We start from the raw sequence: 6,095 nt of genomic DNA, 5'->3' as shown, positions 1-6,095 counted from the left end.
GATCGTGGGTGGGCCGCACGCGTGACGGTGGGGAGGGGATCTCCTGTTGTGTGTTGTCCGTGGGAAGGCAGATGTGGATGACACTGATAGGATTAATTAAATTTTGTAATTAAGGGTAATCCTCCCTTGTACAAACCTCTCGTACGGTTTGCCAGGCAACCGACGCGGTACGCCCCCACGACGGACGCGTCCTTTCTGTCGCGTCTCTGTGCTTGTATATATAAACGGTAATCCTTAATGGAACAGTAAAAGTTCGATCAAATCATACTTTCACACGTTATAAGCACTTTGAATCTGCCAAAAGAGCAAGATTACGCCGGCGACAATCACCGGAAAAAAAAAAAGCAAAGTAGAAGGGAAGGAATAAGAAGGTAAGAGTATGCCTCGTGGTTTCCTATCCTTCTTCCCGCACCTTGTTTGTGACGGTGGTCGAAGTCGACAAAGCCGCCGTCGTCGCCATGGTGTTGGCGGACTTCGCCGCCACAACTGCAACGCCCGCGATCTTTTCCGGTCCGGAGGCCACCGGAACGGTTTCCGTCGTCGTGGACCACGTCATGGACATGGCGCCCGAGGTCGCGATGGTGCTGGGTCTTCTGGTGCTTCGCGTGAACCGGCTATGACGACGGCGGCGCTATTCCCAGCCTGGATTCTTGTCGGACTAGCTGCTCCGAACCTATATGCGGATGGAGCCCGTAGATAGAGCAATGGACGTCGACACCGTTGACGTTTAGCCGGAACTTGCGGAGCCTCCACCACCACATCCATGCCCAGTGCACAGATGGGGGTCATGCGTGACTCCGCCATGGTCTCCACCACTGGTCTATGCGGTCGGGGAGGAAGCCGAGCCCGTGCTGCCCGTGGAGCCCGCATAGCTGGACTCCCTACGTCTTCCGTCTCCGACGCTGGTGCACGAGGTTGTAGCTGCTGATGCTTCATCGTCAAGTGCTAGCCTTGGGCTGCGCCTCCCCGCTCTAACTGTTGCGCTCGAGGACGTCTTCGACAATGGGGCGAGTAGCTCCATCGGTCCATCGGCGCCTCGCCGCTGGCACATAGTGTCGCGCACCGTGTTGCAGCACGCCGATCGTCGGCCGGGAGAGTGAAGCCCGGTGAATCTCGGGCTGGACAATGGACACACCAACGGCGTCACGCCAGGGACGCACCTCTCTAGAGGATCTGTTGGGGAACGTTGCATGGGAAACAAAAAAATTCCTACGCACACGAAGACCTATCATGGTGATGTTCATCTACGAGAGGGAGATTGGATCCACATACCCTTGTAGATCGCTCAGTGGGAAGCGTTAAGAAACGCGGTTGATGTAGTGGTACAGCTTCGTGATTCAAATCACCGTTGTCCCACGATCCGTCCCGATCTAGCACCAAATGGACGGCACCTCCGCATTCAGCACACGTACAGCTCGACGACGATCTCCGCCTTCTTGATCCAGAAAAATAGACGGGGAAGTAATGAGTTCTCCGGCAGCGTGACGGCGAGCCGGTGATGGTGATGATCTATTCCTGCAGGGCTCCGCCCAAGCTCCGCAGAAATCCGATCTAGAGGAAGAACTACGAGGTATAGGTTTGAGTTGCACATGGCAAAGTTGTGTCCCAAAAACCCTAAAACCTATAGTATATATAGGAGGAGGGGAAGGTCTAGCTTGGGGCTCAAGAGAGCCCCAAGGGCGCCGGCCGAAGGAGGAGATGGACTCCCACTCCAATTTGGTTTGGAGGAGGACGAGTCCACTCCTTCCTTCCCACCTCCCTCTCTCTTTTTTCTTTTCTTTTGCTTTTTCTTTCCTTGGTGCCATAGTCCACTTGGGCTGGCCTCACCATCCCACTAAGAGCTGGTGCACCACCCTAGGACTATTGGGCTCACTCTCGGGTGGGTGGGCCCCTCCCGGTGAAGATCCGGAACCCATTTGTCACTCCCGGTAATGCCCGAAATCTTTTGGGTGACCAAATGAAACCATCCTATATATAAGTCTTTGTTCCTGGACCATTACGGAAACCCTCGTGACATCCGTGATCTCATCCGGGACTCCGAACAACCTTCAGTCACCAACACCTATAACTCAACTATACCGAAACGTCACCGAATCTTAAGTGTGCAGACACCGCGGGTTCGAGAACTATGTAGACATGACCTGAGACACTCCCCGACCAATATCCAATAGCGGGACCTGGATGTCCATATTGGATCCTACATATTCTACGAAGATCTTTATCGGTTGAACCTCTGTGCCAAGGATTCATATAATCATGTATATCATTCCCTTTGTCCTTCGGTATGTTACTTGCCCGAGATTTGATCATCGGTATCCCTATACCTATTTCAATCTTGTTACCGGCAAGTCTCTTTACTCGTTCCATAATACAAGATCCCGTGACTAACACTTTAGTCACAATGCTTGCAAGGCTTATATGTGATGTTGTATTACCGAGTGGGTCCCGAGATACCTCTCCGTCACACGGAGTGACAAATCCCAGTCTTGATCCATGCTAACTCAATGGACACCTTCGAAGATACCTGTAGAGCACCTTTATAGTCACCCAGTAATGTTGCGACGTTTGATACACACAAGGTATTCCTCCTGTGTTAGTGAGTTACATGATCTCATGGTCATAGGAATGCATGCTTGACACGTAGAAAACAATAGCAACAAAATGACACGATCACATGCTACGTTTATAATTTGGGTCTTGTCCATCACATCATTCTCCTAATGATGTGATCCAGTTATCAAGTGACAGCACTTGCATATGGTCAGAAAACCATAACCATCCTTGATCACCTAGCTAGTTGTCGGTGAATACTCACAACATATGCCATAGGTAGGCTAAAGTCGGTGAGAACCAAAGGGACAGAGGTGGACGCAGGGAACGAGGTTGGTACACGCATGGGACGCACGATGTACCCAGGTTCAGGGCTCTCCGTAGAGATAATACCCCTAATCCTGCCGGAGTGTTTGATGTATATGAACAGAGTACAATGTCGCTCCTAGAGCTGTGTTGGGAGGAGGAAGAGGGTAGTAGCCGGCTCGTCTCTGCCTCTCTCTCTATGGTTGGTGAAGGTGTTGTGTTGTATCACTGGTGAATGATCGGCCCCCTGCATGGAGTGCGACCGGGCGGTTTTATAGACGAACCCGCCGGCCTACAATATGGATAAAGGGTACAAGTGTGGGACCCAGCTGGCAGCCTCGCCGGCTGGCTAGGGCCCCACAAGAGTCTTGTCTTGTCGCTTGAGGGGCCCGCCGGCTACATGGTCTCGATTGCCTGTGGGACCCGCCGGCTGGCCAATGAGGCTCTCGCGTAAGGTTGACGCCGAGCACGCGCTATACATCAAGCGTCGCCCCGCGAGATTCTTCATGGGCAGGTAGTACGGCCGCCTCCACTGTTCCCCACGACGAGTGCAGTAATGGAGTGGGAGTGTGACGGTCCGACACTGTGTTAGGTGATGGATCAGAGCTAGGGTATTTCAGCGGCGTGGCCGCTGACGCTCGTACCTGCCGGGTGCCCCGATCCAGTACCTTTGCTGATGCGTAGCTACCTTTAATTGTGAGGTCTTATCCTGACCTACGATCTGATGTGACCTGTGATCTTCGGCCGGCTAGCTTGCTTGGCTAGCCGGCTTAAGTGCGGCCGCCTCCTCCCCAGTCCAGCTGGCGGGACCAGGCCAGCTCAGAAGAGGAGGCCGCCTTGACTCTAGCCGGTAGGGGCTCCCTGGCCGGCCAGAAGGGTGGCCGCCTCGTCCTCTAGCCGGTAGGTGCTGCCTAGCCGGCCAGAATACTTGGGCCTTGGGGATCTGCATTCGTTCATGTCCATTGGGCCAGAAATGAAGGAACAGACTTGATGGGTTATCCCCCCGACAGTAGTCCCTGAAGCTGGCGAGGCATGCCGCCTGCGGGCGGGCGGCCTCACCGGCTTGTTGATTTGTCTTGATATTTTGGCCGCTATTCGTGACGAAGGACGCCGGCTTCGAAACCGGGTGGCTTCGAAGCGACGCCTCGGTCTAGTCATAACTTGCTCGGAGAACCCCATGTGCCAGGCCCCGCCTGGCGTAATGATGGCGATTACTGCTGACGGGACCGGTCCTGGGCCCTGGGTCCCGCCACGGCGCCCCCTCGGCCTCTACGCAGGAGATCCTCTGCGGATTTACTCCGCGATGGTTGGGCTTAGGGAAGCGTTACCCCCCGTAATACACGGGGTTAATGGGGCCCGGTGCGCACCGGATCCCCTCCCCACGATGCTTCATGGGGGCTTAAATGGGATGCGAGGGTTCCGAGGAGGCCATTCGCCCCCCCCCCCTTCTTGCCCCGCATCCGCGCTCTCTTCCTCCCTACGCTGTGAGAAGAAGAGCTCGCGCCCTTTGTCTTCTTCGTCTTCGTCGTCGCGACATCGCCGACCACTTCGGGCTCTCGTCACCCGCAGCCATGGCCGGCGGTTCTTCCTTGAAGAAGTCCTTGGCGCAGAAGGCGTCCTTGCAGGGAGCCTGGTTGGGCAGCGATGTCGACGAGGGGCACATCGAGGCGCTTCGTCACCATCGACTGTTATCCCCAGCTTCCCAAGTATTGGTGCGCCTCCCTGGCATCGAGACCGCTCCTGCACCCGCCGCGGGAGAGGTCGTGGTCTTCGTCGAGCACTTCTACCGGGGCTTCAGGCTCCCGGCTAGCTCTTTTTTCGCCAAATGGCTCCATTTCTTTGGCCTACAGCCGCATCAACTGGCGCCGAACGCCATACTGCAGCTGGCTCCCTTCGTGGTCCTATCTGAGGGCTTCGTGGGGATCGAGCCTCGCATCGATCTGTGGCGCAGCCTGTTCTTCTTCAAACAGCAATCCATCGACATAGAGAAATCCGAGGTGAAGAAGCTCACGGGGCCATGCCCAATGACGCCGTGCGGGGCCGCGTTGGTGCATCACCGCTCGAAGTCCGGCTTCCCCCAGATGCCTCTGCAAGAATCCATCAAGCATTGGCAGAAGGGTTTCTTCTACGTGAAGAGCGCTGACCCGGCCCAGGACGCCCTCAACATGCCCCCGTTCGCCATCGCCCAGCCGACGCGGTGGAACTGGGATGCGAAGACTCCCAAGCCGATTCCTGAGGTGGCGCTTATCTGCGCCCACCTCGACATTTTGGAAAAGAGCAGCCTCCTCGGCCGCGACCTTCTCACCACCATGGTGGTCCGCCGGATTTTGCCCCTGCAGAGGCGGCCGCATTTGGTCTACCAGATGGGCGGCCGGCATGATCCATGCCAGCTATCCACCAAAAGGTTCACCCCCGGCGCTGTAGCACGAAGGGTGAACCTGATCTCCATCGCCAGCATGGATGAGAGCGAGGAATGGACATGGGGGATGTCCCCGTTCAACAGGGCTCATCCGCCTCCGATGGTAGGTGGCCTCTTTCTTCTCCGTCGTTTGCCTTGAAGCTGGTTGTGTTGTTGAGCCGTTGGTTGAATCCTTTTCCATAGCTGTTCGAGACCCTGCAGGGGTCCCTCCGTCCGCCCGCTCCCGATGTGGAGGTGTCTGACGCCTCGGAGATTGAGGACGAGGGCGTGATGGAATCCCGCTCAGACTCCTCTGCCGGCTCGGAGGATCCCCTAGAGTCGGAAGGGACAGAGCCGTCAGGTGAGTACGCACGTTCCGCCGTTGCAGACTGGACGGGCGACGATGAGATAGCCTCATTATGTTCTGGTGCAGCCTTCGAGGAGGACTCTGATGAGGTGGAAGAGGTCACCAGCCCGCCACTGACGCGCGGCCGGCGTCAAAGGGGCGGAGCGACCGCTGCTGATGAGGCAGCCGGGAAGAAGGGCAAGGGTGCCACAGCTTCCCGGCCGGCTTCTAAGCGGCCGGCGCTGGGTCCTCCAGCCGAACAGCGAGTAGGCGGCGTCAAGAGACGCCGTGGTGCTGGCCGGAGGCAGGTCGCTCTGGTAGCGGGGTAAGATTTCCTCCTCTTTTCTTTTGTCCATCTTATGATGAGCTTTGTTCCTTAGGAATTTTGTTTGACAAGGAGGCGGAGGATGTGGATGAAGACAGCGCCTCCGTAGCCGAGCGGGCTGGCTGGGCAGCAGCTGATGCTGCCAAGAGGGAGCTTCAGACGGAGTCCAA

General features: G+C 56.5%; 1 pseudogene; it reads right to left on the bottom strand.

Moving 5' to 3' along the window:
- Nucleotides 1-270: 270 nt before the first annotated feature.
- Nucleotides 271-761, bottom strand: LOC123441514 (annotated as a pseudogene).
- Between the last annotated feature and the right edge of the window lie 5,334 nt (nt 762-6,095).

This window comes from Hordeum vulgare, chromosome 3H (assembly GCF_904849725.1).
Source record: "Hordeum vulgare subsp. vulgare chromosome 3H, MorexV3_pseudomolecules_assembly, whole genome shotgun sequence".
In the NCBI taxonomy this organism is placed as follows: Eukaryota; Viridiplantae; Streptophyta; class Magnoliopsida; order Poales; family Poaceae; genus Hordeum; species Hordeum vulgare.
The sequence above is the reverse complement of the archived record's forward strand: the minus strand, read 5'-3'. Positions and strand labels throughout refer to the sequence as shown.